Genomic DNA, 21,378 nt, shown 5'->3' with positions numbered 1-21,378 from the left:
AATCTGTTATTCAGTCCCCAGTTAAGAGTTTGCATTTTAGCAAATCACAGTTTGACTTAACTTAGAATTTGCATTTTAGCAAATCACAGTTTGACTTAACTTAGTGTTTTTCCAAGTTATTATTTGATTACCCAAACTTTTCTCTTTACTACCTAATGAAATCCTTCAAAGCTAACATTTCATGGAATACCCTTAAGGAAATGGTGCTCTAACACATCTTCTGCTGTTTATTTTCCCATCATAATTTACCCATCTTAATATAAAAACTAATATAAAAGCAACCTTCTAACTAACCTTGTTTCCATTCTTCTCCTTTGCTACCTGTCTTTTTCACTACACTAAAAGTGATATTTGTAAAATACAAATCTCATTCTGTTACTTTTCTGAAACATCTTTATTTCTTCTTCATTTTCAAAAGACAGTTTTGCCAGGTATCAAATTTTTGGTTAGCTACTTTGTCACCTTGTTGAGTAAGTCATCTCACTCCCTTCTGGCCTACAATATTTCTTATTTTTTTTAAGATTTTATTTATTTGAAAGGGGGAGAGAGAGAGAGAGGAAGAGATGGAGCGAACAAGCTGGGGAGAGGGGCAGAGGAGAGGGAGAAGCAGACTCCCTGCTGAGCAGGGAGCCTGACATGGGGCTCAATCCCAGAACCCCAGAGATCATGACCTGAACTGAAGGCAGACTGAGCCACCCAGGCACCCTTGGCCTGTAAGATTTCTACTGAGGAATCCACTGATGGTCTTATGTGGGCTCCCTTGTACATGATGAGTCACTTCTCTTGCTGCTTTTAAAAGTCTCTTTGTCTTTGACTTAATTTTTTGTTGTTGTTGTTATAATGTTTTTTCTGTAAATTTTTGAACCATCCTGTTTGGAGTCCTCTGTGCTTCATGACCGTGAATGTATTTTTCCCTCCACAGAGTCATGAAGTTTTGAGCCATTATTTCTCTAAATAAGCTTTCTGAACCTTTTTCTTCTTCTTTTGGGATTCCTATAATTATGTATTGACTGTCTTGATGATATTTCATAAATCCCTTAAACTTTATACACTCTTTTTTATTCACTTTTTTTTTTTTGTTCTTCTGACTGGTAATTTCAAATGACTTTTCTTTGGGTTTTATGCTTCTTTCTTCTGTTTGATTGACTGCTATTGGAACTCTCTACTGAATTATCCGTTCAGTTATTACATTCTTGAGCTCCAGAATTTCTCTTGGTGTCTTTTTAATGGTTTCTATCTCTTTGCTAATATTCTTATTTTGTATATGTATCATTTTCCTGATTTCATTTAAGTTTCTATTTATGTTCTGCTGTAGCTCACTGAGCTTTAAGACAAATATTTTGAATTCTATGTCAGGCAATTCATAGATTTCTTTAGGGTTGGTTATTTTTTTGTTCCTTTAATAGTGTCATATTTCCCTAATTTGTTGTGTCTCTTGCAGCTTTGCATTAGTGCCTATCCCTTTGAAGAAGCAGCCACCTTTTCCAGTCTTTATGGACTGTCATTGGCAGGGAACGGCCTTCACCAATTAGACCAGCTTAAGATTCTGAGAGTATCTCAAACCTTTTTTTAATGGATATGCACATTCTACTCCTCCTGGGGTGGAAGTCACAGGATTGTGCACATTTTCCCAATCTCACAGAGCCATGGCAGGTGCTGAGGCATCTGCCCTTTTCCCTAAAGAAGTCCAATAAAATGCTGGGACATTGGGTGCAAGATCCACTTCCCTCCCTCCCTCCTGAAGAAGAAAACTCAGGATTGTACACTCTCTCCCATCCTACTGAACTGTGTTAGGTACTGAGAACTATTCTGCTATTTTCCCTTGGGTAGTACACTGAAATTTTGGGATACTAGGTATAAATTACACTTCTCTCCCTTCCTCCTGAAGGAGAAGTCTCAGGATTATGTGCCATCACTCAATCCTGCAGAACCAAGATGATTGTTGAGATCCTTGCCATATGCTGAGAGTCACCACCCACTCCTATTGCTTTAGCTGCTCCAAGACATTTCAACTATGCTGGATCCCTCAGCACTCTGGGTGAGGTGAGACAGAATAGTTCTCTCAGACAGTACCCTGAAAGGCTAGGGACACTGGATGTATGCTTTTACTCTGTTTTCCCCTCATGGAAGAAGTCACCAAAGGGATCTTTCACTGTGTTTATTTGGGGGAAGGGGATATGTGGATAAAGTAAAACTGTTCTTCTTATCCATTTCAATACAATTGTTCTTGGTCCTGTGGCTTTCTGGGGTGTTGAAACTTCTTAACTAGAGCTTTGGGGTTCTCATAAAAGTATTATGATCTGTATATGATTATTAAATCAGTGTTTCTATAGAGGGATGAGGGCTGGGACTTCCTATTCTACCATCTTGTAGATGGCACTCCCTGAATTACTTATTTTGTATTTCTGTGCTTCATTCACATTTGTATTCTAAACCCTTAGCCCCACACCAAGCATATAATAAGTGGCTAACATATGCTTGTTGAATAAGTGATCTAAATTCAATTTTAATAAATATCTACCTCTCTTGTGTTCTGCATCCTGATAGTTGTAAAGGCAGTACACAGGAAAATATACAGTTCCCATTATATAATGTAATGGCTTATAATTTAATAATGTAGTACATATAAATACCTCTGACAGTCAGATGAAACACAGATATATAAATTATGCAATAAAAATTAAATAAGCGCTCTGAATGTGGTTCTGGAAAAAAAAATATTCCAGCTTAGGTGGGCAAGGTGGGCTGCTCGTGGAATTGGTAGATCTATAAAAATATCTCAGTGTTTTGATAAGTGGGTATTTCAGAAAAGGACATTCTAGAATGATATTTATCTTCTTTCTGTTGAACAAGGACTCTCAAGTGGAGCGATATATGTTATTTGGGACAATAGGGTTCAAATGAGTATTATTGTGACGTTGAAGATGGATAGGTAAAAGAAAGAATGGAATATGGCAAGGAGTAAGGCTATAAAAAGTTAGTGGCTCCATAGCAGAGAATCCACAACTGCTAACTAAATGATTTAGACTTGGTTTTCTGTCTGAGCCTTAGAAAGATTACTTCTAACCCCAAACCCACACAAGCCCTACAGGGAAATAGCATAATAAGATGATAAGATCAATATCTTAAAGATGCTCTCTTGAAGCTGTATTTAGCTTTTATAAAAAAGACTAACATGTTGAGGGCTGAGAACATAGCACAGGTGGCAGAAAGACCAGCTAGGTTTTGGAAATGTCTAGGTAATTTAGTTAGAATTTTCAGTAGAAAGGGACAATGGGAAAAGAATTGCAGTTAACTCTGGCTCTGCAAACATCAAAACCATGTGTTTATAAAACAGTTTCTTTTAATGCTTTCTTTCCCTATGCTCTTTGCATTTATATTCAGATATTTTTTGTTTCATTAATGAGTGGTAACGTACAGATGCTTTTGATACAACATTGGACAGTGCAATCAAAGGCCTTTTAAAATCACTTGTTTTGTAGAACAAGATTTATTCCTGGTTTCAGTGGGAGTTACATTCACTACTATAAAAAGGGCAGAGACCAACAAGTCCTTGTGAAATCCTACATGAATTTCTATATAAACAAAAATGCAGTTTCAAAGAATTTACTTCCTTACATTTGCTAAAGCAGGTACCTGCAGTCCTAAGCATATCGCTCACAGCTATTTTACGGTGAGAGGTAAAACCAAAAGGGAAAAACAGTGTTATTTAAACTCTTCTGATTCATGGAGAAAATTATTTCTCTTTGAAGCTTAAGGAGGAAAATCTTTGGTTTAAAAAAAAAAAAAAACCCTGTGCAATGAACACACACACTCACACACACACACAAATACAAAGAAATGGGGAGATGCATTTTAATTCATCCACAGGTTTCACTGCAAAACATTTCATAAAACCTTCTGGGTCAAATTTGCCAATGTGGATGCCTGAATTATTTCTACTAGATAAAATCAAGTCAACCTGTCATTTTGCATTATAAACAGATGATCAAGGATGCACAATTTAACATCTGCATGCATAGCAAGCAGTTGGGCCAGTACAAACAGTTGCTGTGATGTGGACAAATGAGTTTGAATCCATACACATTCTCCATGTATTATTCAGAAAGTTTAATTTGTAAATTAGGGTCTTTAAATATGAAAAAAAAAGAAAGAAAATAGTTTGATCAAGTCCACGTATTTTAAGTTAGAATGTTCCTCAAAATGAAGCCGATTTGTTAATAAAATGTAACATACTGGAAATCTGGATGTAGGGAACACCTGGCACACAATTTTGGCATATAATTAGATAACTGAATACCTATGACAGCTAGTTAATTGTCATAATCAGTGGATAATTTATTTGAGACATAATCTTATTCATGCCTTTCTTATGTACAAATGGACATGTTGCCAGATGCGCATGAAGCATAATTTCAGTTCTGCTTTTACAATGGGATTTGACTTCCATTAGTCTACCTTGGCAAAATATCACCCTTTAACTGGTGGCTTTCAGAAAATAGTGATTTGGAGACAGCTTTTGAAGAGAGGCCTTGGCAAGAGATTCATATTTAGTTAACCAAAGGAGAGTTGGTGGTAAAGTGGATGAATAATTTCACTCTATGTATATTGAAATGAAAATTAGTTATAAATAATCATTTGAAGTTTCTTAAAGGAAATTTTTTAGACCTCATCACATACTAAGAAATTGGAAAACAGTACACTAATCTGGAGGATACTAGAGATACATTCACACATGTAAACATTCTTTCACTGTCTTGTCAGTAAGATTTTAAGATCTGCATACTTTAGACACAAGGCCACCTTACTACAGGTCTCTGTGCTGCTCACTTGGGAATCTCTAAATTTTAGGGAAGAAAATATATCTTCAGCTCCTTCTTCTGATTCACTGAATGGAGAATTGTTGTCATAGAGAATCAACTAGATTTGTAGTAGACTTTGTGTGAGTCATACAGAATTTTTTGTTGAGTTGAACCATTAAAATTTGGGATTGTTTGACACTATACTATTGTATAGCCTACTCTACCTTGTACACAACTTATTTAATCCCTCAGAAATTCTGCATACATTTAACTGCTTCCTATGACATACTATTCCTAAGGAAGCACCTGAATCTCTGAAATTTTTATACTTTCATGTGGAAGCATCAGTAAACAATTGATCTCCAAACCAAAAATAATGAATGACCAATTTTGACAGTGGCCAAGAATGAATCGTATGTTCAACTCTAAGTGGGAAATGTAGCTTTTTGCTGGATGAATTTCCCACCCCAATAAAACTAAAGCTCATTTTATAAATAATAAGGAGATAATGATATTGGAAATAAAATTTTCATCTCTGCCGCAATTTCCAACCATGTTGACAGAAGTGCGAAAAACTTGATTCGAAGAAGTTGATTAATTGCCTCAAGTGTTAGAACCAGAATTTGAATCCAGGTCCCTACATCTCTAGTATATTACTGCTGCTATCTCAGTTTTGGATACTCCGCAAAACGATTTATAGTTAAAAGAGATGAGCCTTTGTGGTATAGAAGGCTTGGCGTCCACCAGAGATTTATGTCCTATTTTCATCTATGAGAGGTGGTGCTAGGAAACACAGAGCAGCCAGGTAATACATTTTCCATCCTCTTTTGTGTTAAGTGTGAGTGTGTGACTAACTCTTGCCAGCAGAACATAAATTACAACGATGTATGTTGCTTACAGACTGAGGTAGTTACAGAATGCATTTACCTTCCCTATCCTTGCTCTTTGTCAGTTGAATGTCAATGCTTGAAAGAACTCTCTTAGAAACTATGTGTTCAAAGAGGTAGAGCCTCAGACTGCTTGGGATCTTCGACTTTGTGGAAAAGAAATATCCCCTCTCTCCCCCAGGACCATTGCTGAAAAAGGAGCCTGTATTTAGTCTATTATCTGAGAGAGAAATAAATTCTGGGTTTAGCAACTGAAATTTTGGAGTTTGTCTATTATAGAGGCTTGTAGACTAATAAAATAATAAATTAAAGGAGCTAACTGACTTCTGTGGAAATCAGGCATTAGTAAGGGAAATGGGATTCTTTGGGAAGAAGGAACTTTCTTTGGTCTCAAGATATGTGATTTACTGCTCCTATCCTAAGGCGATGCAAAATTTCTTACTGAGGTGATGCAAAATTTAATTTGTAAATTAGGGTCTTTAAATATGAAAAAAAAAAGAAAGAAAATAGTTGAGGCAATGCAAAATTTCTTACTGAAAAGAGGAAGAAAAAGGCGATAATAAAGAGAGGAGCTAAGAAAGCACAGAGTCCGTTAAAAGAAACTCACATTTCGATTAATTAATTATGCACAGATTATGAGAACAAACGTTAACTAGCAGAACTTCAATGATAACTCTGCAAGCAGATATATACCCGAGAGCCCATTTAAAGTCTGGAAATACTTCAAATTTTATTTAACTAAAAGTCAAAATAGACAATCAGAGGTCCCAATTGTTCTCAGGCTGTGCTGTCTAATCACTCAGCTATTGAGTACTTGAAACGTGACTAGTTCAAATTGAGATGTGCTATAAGTCTAAAATACACATGAAATACTGAAGATTTAGTATAAAAAAGAATGTAAAATATCTCAATAATAATTTCTATATTGATTATAAGTTCAATTATATTTTGGACATATTTGGTTAAATAAAATGTAATAAATAATTTTACCTTTTTTCATTTTTTTAAAAATGTGGCTACTAGAAAATTTAAATTATATAGAAGGCTCACATTACATTCCTACTGAACAATACTGTGCTAAGGGATATACAGTGTGTTGCATTTGCTCTGGCAAATTTAGGGTTGGGGAAAGATAGTAATAACAAACACTTACCCAAAGAAGCAACTTTGTCAAGAAATTACGAAAGAAAATAAGGGATTGAGTTGGTTCAATAGATTTTTAAGCATGTTATTTACAAGTGAATTTACAAATAAATAAAGAGTACCTTCCCCAACCCATGCTTCAGTGACCCTTGAAGAAAAACAAACAAAACAATCAAACTTAAAAAATACACACACATACACATAACAGTTTGATATTCTGTCACCAACACTCTGTGACCCTTACATACAGCATTTGAAGTCACTATCCCTCAGTCTCCTAGTATGTAAAATAGAAGCAATTGGGGCACCCGGGTGGCTCAGTCAGTTAAGCGTTAGGCTCTTGGTTCAGCTCAGGTCATGATCTCACAGGCCATGAGATTGACCCCCACATCAGGCTCCAGGCTCAGTGTAGAGTCTGCTTGAAGATTCTCTCCCTCTGCCCCCCCACAAATAAATAAATAAATCTTAAAAAAATAAATAAAATAAATAAAATAGAAGCAATTATATTTGCTTTCCTTATATAATCACAGCAATCAAATGTGAAAACATGCATTAAAACACTTTAGTAGAGTATATAAGTGCTCTACAACTCTAAGAAAGAAAATACTTGCAAATTAGGGGATTTAGTAACTGAACAGAGAAAATATTGTAGCTCTTTCTAAATAACGTTAGAGTCTACAGGTATTACATATGAATGATTTAATGGACATTTAAGAAGTTTCTTTTCATTCTAAATCATACCAAGGATTCAATTAGACTCTCATCTTACAATAATAATGCAATTACTACTTCTAGCATAAAACATTTTTTAAAAATGTGACAACATACACTTTTTTTGGCCTCAAATTTGTTCTACGCCTTCACACTCACTCTAACTAAACAGTGTAATATAGAGTCAGTCTTGGGAGCCAAGTCACTTACATTTGAGGTAAGCCTGGTATTTTAAAATTTATAAAACACAGTGCCATATTCCATGAAAAATTTTTATATATGTGAAATTTTGAATGGAAAACATGAAGTCATTAAAACCATATCTAAGGTCTTAGAGAATATATTCCACAACCGTTTTTTGGGAAGAACAGTGGGTTTTATGGATTTTTTTTTTTTTAATCTGTGTATCTTCAAGGCTTACTTCACTTGATTTCAAACATATGTCAACTTTTATAACCTGTTTTAATTTGGCCCTTAGTCACGTTGGCATTATATATATTCATTTAATGTAAACAATTACATTTCTGCTTATCTTATATTTTTGTTTCCAGTGTCATCCTTTGCAAAAATTAAATAAAACTACTGTATATGTATGAATGTGTCATTTTCACCATGTGCTCTTCAAAATTGCAGATCATTTTAAAAAAATAACCTTTGCTAATTATGTAAATTAAACTGGCAATTCAAGAGACTTTGAGTTGTTTTTTTAGCCATCAGAGGAGCTAAATTTATGGTCTTGAACTAATTGGCCACTTAAAACTTTTCTTTTGTTTCTCATTTTAGTCGATTTAATATGTAAGGTGTCTATCATTTCATTATTGATTTTAAATAACTCACGTCAAAGATGTCAATTCTTTTCCATCATATATGTTTAATATACTTTTCCAAATGTGTCCCATTTTGTAACTTATTTTAATTATGTCCTTAATTATATTGGAATTATATTTGGCCAATGCTTAACACTCCATCATCTGATTGAATAATACATATTTCTCCCCTTTGGCTTTGTTATGTCAGTCTATATAATGCAGCGGTACAAAAAGGACTCTGCTGCTAAAATTCTTGAGTTTAAATCCCATCCCTAATCTGCTGTATAACCTCATATATATTGTTTAACTCATTCTAGTTTCAATTTTCTAATTTTAAAAGCAAGGGTAATGCTGATACCTCCATAGTAGGTGGTAATACAGGCAAAACTAGGATAATGTCTTATATACAATGACTACTCATTGAATGATAGCTATGATTAGGATAACACATTGAATTCTTATGAACCCATGAATCAGTTTTTCATCTCTCCATTCTGTTGCATAGATATAGCTGAGATTTAAAGTCATGGGCTGGCTTCAAAAAGAATGAAATCTTGCCATTTGCAACAACATGGATGGAGCTAGAGAGTATTATGCTAAGTGAAATAAGTCAGTCAGAGAAAGACAGATACCATATGATTTCACTCATATGTGGAATTAAAGAAACAAAACAGATGAACATATGGGAAGGGGAGAAAAAAAAAGAGAGAGAGAGAAGGAAAAAAAATATAAAAGACTCTTAATGATAGAGAACAAACTGAGGGTTGATGGAGGGAAGTGGGTGGGGGGTAGGCTAGATGTGCGATGGGTATTAAGGAGGGCACTTGTTATGATGAGCACTGAGTGTTGTATGTAAGTGATGAATCACTGAATTCTACTCCGGAAACCAATAGTGCACTGTATGTTAACTAACTAGAATTTAAAAGAAAATTTAAAAAGAGAAAAAAAATAATAAAGTCATGGGCTGGAAATCATTGCAGAAATGCAAGGGAAGCCTACCATCTTGTCCTTTTCTCTATGTCCAGTATATGTGACTCTATTTTACAGAAATGATGTGATATTTTATAGATAAACAGATAAACATGCATATAGATAAGTATGAGAACTTCTTGAGATTGGAGATTGGGTTTGTCCTTTGTATTCCAAGAACCTAGCAGAATATTAGGGGGAAGATACTATAGTAGAACACATTATTGAAACCCATGTGAATTTTTGAGGACTGACATTGCATTGGTGAACCTGTGAAGGAAATGTTTTTGTTTTGTTTTGTTTCATTCTGCATTTCTTTAGATTCTGAAAGAGATTAATTGATTGGTACATTTTGGATCATATCCAAGTACTTTCTGGTGTCTAAGAGGTGTTCTTAGTGGGATATAAATTTCTATTTGTGTTAAGTTTGAAATTCTCCATGTTAAGCTTCCAAAATAGAGAGCAATTATTCTCAAAAAATTAGATGACTATTCAATTAAGTCTTAACATTAGTACAGTACCTTGCCATTGTGTGCCATTGATTCTCATTTATCACCTTTGATATCTCTCAAGTACTTTGTCTACAAAGTACTAAGCAGCTGTATACAATGGAATAAGCTTGAGCTCTGGGATTAGATAGTCTATAATTGATTTTCAGCTCAGTCATTTACTTACTGTGGTTTCATTTTTATATAAAAAAGGGAATCAAGGTACCCACATTACTGGATTGATATAAGCATTAGAGAAAATGCATGGCAAGAATGTAGCATGCTATTGCTAAATGAATGTTAGTGAATATTAATATAAGGTTAATATTTTCAAACATTCATTTTCCTTAATTGTTTGCAGAAAAATAATGGATGTGACAGAATAATCTATTTTTTTTTTTTTTTTTTTTTTTTTGCTTCCAAACAGATCACTAAGTCCAATGATTTTAGAAGAAGAGAATGATATTTTTTAGCTAACAGTTCTGGATTAAATTTTATCTATAGCACTGATTTTAGACAAGTTATTTAAACTTTCTAAATATGACTTTTCCCATTAAAAAAAAAAAGAAGTATCTCATAAAGTTCTAAGATCTAATATGACACTATAGATAAAGTGTTTTGCATAGTAATTGCTCAACATCATCTGAACCTACTGTTCATATGAAGCAAAAATTTTCTCAACAACCATAATAGGGAGTTATTAATCTTGTTGAGGATCTCAGTCATCACAGACTTGAATTTTTGAAAGATAACCTAATATTGTGCTTAACATAAGTAATGGATCTTGAGTTAGCCTGCTAGATTTGGCTCCTAGGTAAATTAATATTTTCTCTCTCACTCTCTAACTCATTCTCTCATCATCTGCCAAATAAGAGTAATAGTACCAACCGTTTTCAGGTATTAAAAAGATTAAATCTGATAAAATATTGAATCCCCGAGCACATTGCCAATCATATAAGTGTTCACTAAAAATATAACTAAATTGGAAATTAAGCTCTACATCACTAATTTTTTTTTTAAATCATTCATGGTGACTTCAGTGAAAATGATGGATTAAGAATTTTTGAAAGTCTGTCCCTTCATAAATAAACAAAAATAAACCTGGGGGGGTGGGAATTATCAGAATCAACTTTTTAAAAATCTGGAAATTAACCAAAGGCTTGCAGCAACGTGGGAACATTTAATTAAGAAAAATAGCTCAGTAAGAACAGCAAGCTTTGTGGTATTTTAACTTGCTTTAGCCCATCTCCCATTCCCCAGATAAATGGTAGATTTAAAAATAACAACTTGTGTTACCAGCACTATAGGAAAAAGAATGGATCTCATTTCCAATGAATTGCCCCCATTTTCTTTTGTCTGACAGATCTGAAAGACCCCACTCAAAAGGTTTGTCTTTATTTGACTTCACCCAAACTCATCTAGTGCTAAACATGTCTCCCTGGTGGGAACCACTAAGCAGACTGAGTGAAAACTTCAGTAGTCACATATGACAAAGATATAGACTTTACAGAATTTGTTTAGAAAAGTCACTAAACAAACAAGAACAACTACAACAAAAAACCACCACAGCAACCCTGAGAAAGGGGGAGGATCTGTTTCCCAGAGTTGCCACATTATATAATTTGAAATGTCCAATTTTCAACAAAAAATTATGATATATACAGAGAAATAAAAATGTATGGCCTATTCCCAGGGGAGAAAATCAATGGAAGTTATCCCTCAGAAAACACAGACATTGGACTTAGACAAAGTCTTTAGATTAGCTATTTCAAATATGTTCAAAGAGCTAAAGGAAATTGCATCTAAAGAACTAAAGACAATATGAGAATATAAATAAAGAGATATAAATTATAAAAAGAACCAATTAGAAATTATAGAGATTAAGGAGTATTATTCAGAAATATGAAGCTGAAGTGAAAATTCATTAGAGCATTTCAACATTAGATGTGAGCAGACAGAAGAAAGAACTGGTGAACTTGAGACAGGTCAATTAAAGATCAAAAGAAGAAAAAGAGGAAGAGGAGGGAAAAGAAAGAAGAAGAAAGAAGAAAAAGAACTGAAGGAGGAGGAGGAGGAAGAAGAAGAAAAGTCAACCTAACCTTAAAAACTTGTTTAACACCATAAAGCATAGACACGTATGCATATGGTCAAAAATTGGAAGAAATATGGTTTAAAATTTCCCCAATTTGATGCAAGATATGAATCTATACATCTAAGGAGTACAGTAACTCCAAGTAGGATAAACTCAAAGATCCACTCTGAAACACATTATAATCGAATTATTAGTCAAAAAGGGAATCTTGAAAACAACAGGAAAGAAGTGACTCAAGGGAGGAGCAAGATGGCAGAGGATTAGGAGACCTGGATTTCATCTGGTCCCAGGAATTCAGCTGGATAGGGATCAAACCTTTCTGAACACCTACGAACTCAAGAGGAGATCAAAGAAAAGAATAGCAACAACTCTCTGAACAGAAAAGCGACCACTTTCTGGAAGGTAGGACGTGCAGAGAAGTGAATCCAAGGCGATATTTGGGAAGATAAACAGCGGGGGACGGGGCCTCCGTCAGCCGCTTCTGGCAAATGATAGAGCCGCGGAGCATAAAATCGGAACTTTTAGAAGTCGGTTCTGCTGAGGGATGTCGCTCCAGTGGCTAAGCGGGCGGTGGAACCCTCGCTGGGACAGTGTGGTCTCAGGACCCTTGGGGTCACAGAAAGACCGGGGATGCCTGAGTGCGGCAGAGTGCCCACGTATCGGAGCAGGGAAGCTGGCTACAGAGATGGAGAGGAGGCGTGGGCTCTCAGCTTGGGGTTGACATAAACCGTGATCCGCAGCACAGTCAGGCCACTGCTCCTCCAGCAGGGACCCAAAAGCAGCAGATCCAGGGAGACTCCCCATCCTCCCCCGGGAGGAGTGGCATGGGAGCGTACCGCAGGGATCTGCTGGGTTTGGAGACTCCACACAGGGTCATGTGCCAGAGATAGAAATGCTTGGTCACTGGCCAGGTGAGCATGGAATGCGGCCGGAGACCAGGGAGACGGGAGTGATTGACTGCTTTCCTCTGGGGGCTCCCTGAGGAGTGGGGACCCAGGTTCTCAGCTCCTCCAGGGCGGAGATTGGGAGGCTGCCATTTTCACTCTCGTCCTCCAAAGCTGTACCGAAAGCTTGCAGGGAACAAAAGCTCCCGAGAGCAAACCCAAGCAGATTACTTAGCCCCTACCGGGCAAGGGCGGGGCAATTCCGCCTCCAGCAAAGACATTTGGGAACCACGGCAACAGGCCCCTCCCCCAGAAGATCAGCAAGAACCACCAGCCAAGACCAAGTTTACTGATCAATGAGAATGGCAGAACTCCAGCACTAGGGGAATAATGCACATAGAATTCATGGCTTTTTCCCCATGATTCTTTAGTCTTTCAAAGTTAATTTTTTTTAACTTTTTTTTTTTGAATTTTTCTTTTTCCCTTTTCCAGCCAACATCTTATCTACTCTTTTTTTAAAAAATCTTTCTTATTTTTCATTTTTAGAGTCATATTCTATCCCTTCATAGTAGTTACCCTTATTTTTGGTATATATATATAAGTTGTTCTCTCTTCAAAATTTTGGGATACGGTTTCTTCTAAAGATCAAAATATACCCTAAATCTCTAGTGTATGGCTTTGTTCTAGTCTCCTGCCTGATCACATTCTCTCCCTTTTTTTTTTTAATCCTCTTCTTTCTTTTTTAAACCAACTTCTTATCAATTCCTTTTATAAAATCCTTTATAATTTTCACCTTTAAAGTCATATTCCATCCCTTCATCATATTAACCCTTATTTTGTACATACATAAGTTTTTCCTTCTTTAAAATTTTGGGAGGCACTTTCTTCTAACAGACCAAAATACGTCCAAAATCTAGTGTGTGGCACTGATCTATGCACCAGCCTGATCATATTTGATCATATTCTGTTTTGTTTTCTTTTGTTTTTGTTTGTTTTTCTTTTTCTTTTTTTTTTTTTCTTTTTTCTTTCTTTCCCTTTCTTTCCCCCTGGTTTCAGGTCTTTTCTGATTTGTTTAGTGTATATTTTCTGGGGACGTTGTTACCCTGTTAGCATTTTGTTCTCTCATTCATCTATTCTCCTCTAGACAAAATGACAAGACGGAAAAAATCACCTCAACAAAAAGAACAAGAGGCAGTACTGACTGCCAGGGACTTAATCAATATGGACATTAGTAAGATGTCAGAACTAGAGTTCAGAATGATGACTTTAAACTACTAGCTGGGCTTGAAAAAAGCATGGAAATTATTAGAGAAACCCTTTCTGGAGAAATAAAAGACCTAAAATCTAACCAAGTCGAAATCAAAAATGCTATTAATGAGGTGCAATAAAAAATGGAGGCTCTAACTGCTAGGATAAATGAGGCAGAAGAGACAATCAGTGAGATAGAAGACCAAATGATGGAAAATAAAGAAGCTGAGAAGAAGAGAGATTAACAATTACTGGATCATGAGGGCAGAATTCGAGAGATAAGTGATACCATAAGACAAAACAATATTAGAATAATTGGGATCCCAGAAGAAGAAGAAAGAGAGAGAGGGGCAGAAGTGGATTGGAACAAATTATAGCAGAGAACGTCCCTAATTTGGGGAAGGAAACAGGCATCAAAATTCAGGAGGCACAGAGAACCCCCCTCAAAATCAATAAAAATAGGTCAACACCCCAACATCTAATAATAAAACCTATGAGTCTCAGAGATAAAGAGAAAATCCTGAAAGCAGCTCGGGACAAGAAATATGTAACCTACAATGGTAGAAATATTAGATTAGCAACAGAACTATCCACAGACACCTGGCAGGCCAGAAAGGACTGGCATGATATATTCAGAGCACTAAATGAGAAAAATATGCAGCCAAGAATACTATATCCAGCTAGGCTGTCATTGAAAATAGAAGGAGAGATAAAAAACTTCCAGGATAAACAAAAACTAAAGGAGTTTGCAAACATGAAACCAGCCCTACAAGAAATCTTGAAAGGGGTCCTCTAAGCAAAGAGAGAGCCTAAAAGCAACACAGACCAGAAAGGAACACAGACAATATACAGTAACAGTCACCTTACAGGCAATACAATGGCACTAAATTCATATCTTTCAATAGTTACCCTGAATGTAAATGGGCTAAATGCCCCAATCAAAAGACACAGGCTATCAGATTGGATTAAAAAACAAGACCCATCGATATGCTGTCTGAAAGAGACTCATTTTAGACCCAAAGACACCTCCAGATTAAAGTGAGGGGGTGGAAAACGATTTACCATGCTAATGGACACCAAAAGAAAGCTGGGGTGGCAATCCTTATGTCAGACAAATTAGATTTTAAACCAAAGACTGTAATAAGAGATGAGGAAGGACACCTTATAGTGTCCTACTTAAAGGGTCTATCCAACAAGAAGATCTAACAATTGTAAATATCTATGCCCCTAACATGGGAGCAGCCAATTAGATAAGCCAATTAATAACAAAAGCAAAGAAACACATCGACAACAATACAATAATAGTGGGGGACTTTAACACTCCCCTCACTGAAATGGACAGATCATCTAAGCAAAAGATCAATAAGGAAATAAAGACTTTAAATGACACGCTGCACCAAATGGACTTTACAGATATATTCAGAACATTCCATCCCAAAGCAACAGAGTACACATTCTTCTCTAGTGCCCATGGAACATAATCACATCCTAGGTCACAAATCAGGTCTCAACTGGTGCCAAAAGAATGGGATTATTCTCATATTTTCAGACCACATGCTTTGAAACTAGAACTCAATCACAAGAGGAAAGTCAGAAAGAACTCAAAGACATGGAGGCTAAAGAGCATCCTACTAAAGAATGAATGGGTCAACCAGGAAATTAAAGAAGAATTTAAAAAATTCATGGAAACCAATGAAAATGAAAACACAACTGTCCAAAATCTTTGGTATACAGCAAAGGCAGTCCTAAGAGCAAAGTATATAGCAATACAAGCCTTTCTCAAGAAACAAGAAAAGTCTCAAATACACAACCTAACCCTACACCCAAAGAAGCTGGAGAAAGAACAGCAAATAAAGCCTAAACCCAGCAGGAGAAGAGAAATAATAAAGATCAGAGCAGAAATCAATGAAATAGAAACCAAAAGAACAGTAGAACAGATCAACAAAACAAGGAGCTGATTCTTTGAAAGAATTAACAAGATTGATAAACCCCTGGCCAGACTTATCAAAAACAAAAGAGAAATGACCCAAATAAATAAAATCATGGATGAAAGAGGAGAGATCACAACCAACACCAAAGAAATACAATTATAAGAGCTTATTATGAGCAACTCTATGCCAGCAAATTAGATAATCTGGAAGAAATGGATGCATTCCTAGAGATGTATCAACTACCAAAACTGATCCAGAAAGAAATAGAAAACCTGAACAGATCTATAACCACTAAGGAAATTGAAGCACAATCAAATATCTCCCAACAAACAAGAGCCCAGGGCCAGATGGCTTCCCAGGGGAATTCTACCAAACATCTAAAGAAGAATTAATACCTGTTCTTCTGAAACTGTTCCAAAAAATAGAAATGGAAGGAAAACTTCCAAACTCATTTTATGAGGCCAGCATTACCTTAATCCCCAAACCAAAGACCCCATCAGAAAGGACAATTACAGACCAATATCTTTCATGAACATAGATGCAAAAATTCTTACCAAAATACTAGCCAACAGGATCCAACAGTACATTAAAAGGATTATTCACCACGACCGACTGGGATTTATTCCTGGGCTGCAAGGTTGGTTCAACATCCGCAAATCAATCAACGTGATACAATACATTAATAAAAGAAAGAACAAGAATCATATGATCCTCTCAATAGATACAGAAAAAGCATTTGACAAAGTACAACATCCTTTCTTGATCGAAACTCTTCAGAGTATAGGGATAGAGGGTACATACCTCAATATCATAAATGCCATCTATGAAAAACCCACAGCGAATATCATTCTCAATGGGGAAAAACTGAGAGCTTTCCCCCTAAGGTCAGGAATGCGGCAGGGATGTCCACTATCGCCACTGCTATTCAACATAGTATTAGAAGTCCTACCCACAGCAGTCAGACAACAAAAAGAAATAAAAGGCATCCGAATCAGCAAAGAAGAAGTAAAACCCTCACTCTTTGCAGATGATATGATACTTTATGTGGAAAACCCAAAAGACCCCACCCCGAAACTGCTAGAACTCATACAGGAATTCAGTAAAGTGGCAGGATATAAAACCAATGCACAGAAATCAGTGGCATTCCTATACACCAACAACAAGACAGAAGAAAGAGAAATTAAGGAGTCGATCCCATTTACAATTGCACCCAAAACCATAAGATACCTAGGAATAAATCTAACCAAAGAGGCAAAGGATCTGTACTCAGAAAACTGTAAAATACTCATGAAAGAAATTGGGGAAGACACAAAGAAACGGAAAAACATCCATGCTCATGGATTGGAAGAACAAATATTGTGAAGATGTCAATGCTACCTAGAGCAATCTACACATTCAATGCAATCCCCATCAAAATACCATCCACTTTCTTCAAAGAAATGGAACAAATAATCCTAAAATTTGTATGGAACCAGAAAAGACCCCGAATAGCCAGAGGAATGTTGAAAAAGAAAAGCAAAGCTGGCAGCATCACAATTCCGGACTTCAAGCTCTATTACAAAGCTGTCATCATCAAGACAGTGTGGTACTGGCACAAAAACAGACACATAGATCAATGGAACAGAATAGAGAGCCCAGAAATGGACCCTCAACTCTATGGTCAACTCATCTTTGACAAAGCAGGAAAGAACATCCATGGCAAAAAGACAGTCTCTTCAACAAATGGTGTTGGGAAAATTGGACAGCCACATGCAGAAGAATGAAACTGGACCATTTCCTTACACCACACACAAAGATAGACTCCAAATGGTTGAAAGACCTAAATGGGAGACAGGAGTCCATCCAAATCCTAAAGGAGAACACAGGCAGCAACCTCTTCGACCTCAGCCGCAGCAACTTCTTCCTAGAAACATCTCCAAAGGCAAGGGAAGCAAGGGCAAAAATGAGCTACTGGGACTTCATCAAGATAAAAAGCTTTTGCACAGCAAAAGAAACAGTCCACAAAACTAAAAGACACCTGACAGAATGGGAGAAGATATTTGCAAATGACATATCAGATAAAGGGCTAGTATCCAAAATCTATAAAGAACTTCTTAAACTCAACACCCAAAGAACAAATGATCCAATCAAGAAATGGGCAGAAGACATGAACAGACATTTTTCCAAAGAAGACATCCAAATGTCCCACAGACACATGATAAAGTGCTCAGCTTTGCTCGGCATCAGGGAAATCCAAATCAAAACCTCAATGAGATATCACCTCACACCAGTCAGAATGGCTAAAATTAACAAGTCAGGAAACGACAGATGTTGGTGGGGATGCAGAGAAAGGGGAACCCTCCTACACTGTTGGTGAGAATGCAAGCAGGTGCAGCCACTCTGGAAAACAGTATGGAGGTTCCTCAAAAAGTTGAAAATAGAGCTACCATACAATCCAGCAATTACACTACTGTGTATTTATCCCAAAGATACAAATGTAGGGATCCGAAGGGGTACGTGCACCCTGAAGTTTATAGCAGCAATGTCCACAATAGCCAAACTGTGGAAAGAGCCAAGATGTCCATTAACAGATGAGTGGATAAAGGAGAAGTGGTATATATATATACAATGGAATATTATACAGCCATCAAAAGGAATGAAATCATGCCATTTGCAACGACGTGGATGGAACTGGAGGGTATTACGCTGAGCGAAATAAGTCAATCAGAGAAAGACATGTATCATATGATCTCCCTTATATGAGGAATTCTTAATCTCAGGAAACAAACTGAGGGTTGCTGGAGTGGTGGGGGGTGGGAGGGATGGGGTGGCTGATAGACATTGGGGCAGGTATGTGCTATGGTGAGCGCTGTGAATTGTGTAAGACTGTTGAATCACAGACCTGTACCTCTGAAACAAATAATACATTATATGTTAAAAAAAAAAAAAGAAGATAGCAGGAGGCGAAGAATGAAGTGAGGGAAATCGGAAGGGGAGATGAACCATGAGAGACTATGGACTCTGAAAAACAAACTGAGGGTTGTAAAGGGGAGGGGGCTGTGGGGATGGGTTAGCCTGGTGATGGGTATTAAGGAGATCACGTTCTGCATGGAGCACTGCATGTTATATGCAAACAATGAATCATGGAACACTACATCAAAAACTAATGATGTAATGTATGGTTATTAACATAATAAAAAAATGAAAAAATAAAAAGAAGTGACTCATTACATATAAGCGATCCTCAATAACAATAACAGCTGATTTCACATAGGAAATCATGAAGGCAAGAAGATAGTGGGATGACACAAAGTTCTGAAAGGAACTGTCAACTGAGAATCCTATTTCTGGCAAAACTATTTTTCAAAAATAAAGGAAAATTTTAAAAATTGCAGACAAAAAATAACTAATATTTTTTGTCGTTAGCAGCCTTGCATTAGAAGAAAATCTAAAGAAATCTTTCTGCCAGAAATGAATGACAACAGGCAGTAACCTGAAACCACATGAAGAGGTAGAGTATTGGTAAAGATAACTACATCGGTAAATAGAAAGTGTAAATCTATTTTTTTGTTTTTAACTCCTTTTTTTACTATTTAATTTAAAAGGCAACTGCATAATACAATATTTATCAAAGTTGGTGTGCACACAGTGTATAAAGATATAATTTGTGACAAATGTATAAAGGAGGGAGGAAAGTGAAACTATTATAGGAGCATGTTTTTATATATTATTGAAATTATGGAATGCAGTGAAAGCAGTGCTTAAATGGAAATCTATAACTTTAAACACCTACATTAGAAAAGAAACAAGACTTCAAATAAATAACCTAATTCCTTAAGAAACTGGAAAAGGAGAGCAAACTAAATTCAAAGCAAAGAAGGAAGAAAAAAATAAGAATGAGAATAGAAAAAAATCAGCCAACTCGCTGAAGAAAAAATAATTAAAGGCATGTTTATTTTTGGCACAGTGTGGGCAAACAAGTGGTTGGTTGAACATGATTTAATCTTCCCCTTTTCACCTGTCTATTTTGGCACCATTCAGAGACATTCATAATGAATGTAAAGCAATAGGATTAAATGGGTCATGAATGACAACAAAAGTCTTGCCTTTTTTCTCCTAGTTAGAATATGTTTTACCTCTAAATATGTGTTATTTGCATTTCAGACTTAAGCACATCTGCCTCAAAGCCTTGGATAAATGGTTTATTATAGAGTTATACCCAAGACAGCTCCCTTGTACAAGATCAGAGAAATAATGTTCGTAAGTTTATTTCATTTACATGGTTTAGAATAATTTCACTGAGAGTAACTGCTATTATAATATTTTCACAAATATTCTTTTTTTTAAACATCACAAATATGATTTTTTATTTGTCACCATTAAATGTCTGACTTTTAAACAGATTCTTGGACTGGTGGCTCATATCCATCAGCTCGTTCAACTTTAGCACTGGTCTCATCCCCAGTAGCTTTTCCAGAGCTACTACCTTCACCATGAAGCTCCATGAGCTTTCCGAGTTCAAACTTGGGCTTCTTCAGCATTTTACTTTTCTAACGAAGACATCATGGAGTGGATAAATAGACTGACAAGCCTTTTCTATATCTTTTCCGATGCTGTCTGGAATTAATTTATTGACCACTTCTTTCAAGTCATTTGTTTGCACCTCTTGGGTCATGATTTCCATCATCTTTTTCCGAATTTGACAGACCTGTTGGTGCTGAGCATAAGAGGTCTTCCGAATCTGATTATTGCGTTTTTTAGTAAAACCAACACAAAATAGAGGAAGCAAATAATCATCGGTAGTCTTGACATCAACATGAGCTTCAATCATGGTCTGCCATTTTTTGACCATGGAGCACATTTTGTCACGGCTAAGATCCATGCCATGGAAATTAGTCAGGCAGTTTTTGCCCTGAACATCCTCGTAATTAGCTTGAATTTTCTAAACGCAACTTCATCATTCTGCAGATCAGCAAGGCTCACTTCAAAAACACAACCCTTGAGGCCATCAGATGCGATTTTGGTTCCTTGAGTTCTTGTGACTAATGTTTTTCCAATATTTCTTATGTGGAACATAGCTAGGGCTTTCACATCATACCAATCTTTCTTAGAAAATGGATCAACCACTTTCTTCTTGGCTCCCTTTTTACTGCCTTTCGTAAGGTGCTTGTTCTTGCCGACTGCCATGGTGCTGCTCAGGGAGCCAAAAGGTTCACAAATATTCTTATGTAAATTCTAATTATACTAATAATCTATTATAAAGCTTCTCTCATGTGTATAGTATTTTTCACTTATTGAGCACTCATAACTGTATGATTTTACTAAAAGATGTCACACCATTGGACTTCTACAAAGTATCAAAAGTAGTTCTACAAAGTACTCTATTTAACTAGTATGAGCCTCACCACAACAGCAGAGAGCAAATATACCATCTC

At 36.2% G+C, this 21,378-nt stretch overlaps 1 pseudogene; it reads right to left on the bottom strand.

Moving 5' to 3' along the window:
* Window positions 1-20,286: 20,286 nt before the first annotated feature.
* LOC118542117 (small ribosomal subunit protein eS1 pseudogene) lies at window positions 20,287-21,130 on the bottom strand (annotated as a pseudogene).
* Window positions 21,131-21,378: the final 248 nt, after the last annotated feature.

This window comes from Halichoerus grypus, chromosome 1, assembly GCF_964656455.1.
Source record: "Halichoerus grypus chromosome 1, mHalGry1.hap1.1, whole genome shotgun sequence".
Lineage (NCBI taxonomy): Eukaryota > Metazoa > Chordata > Mammalia > Carnivora > Phocidae > Halichoerus > Halichoerus grypus.
The sequence above is the reverse complement of the archived record's forward strand: the minus strand, read 5'-3'. Positions and strand labels throughout refer to the sequence as shown.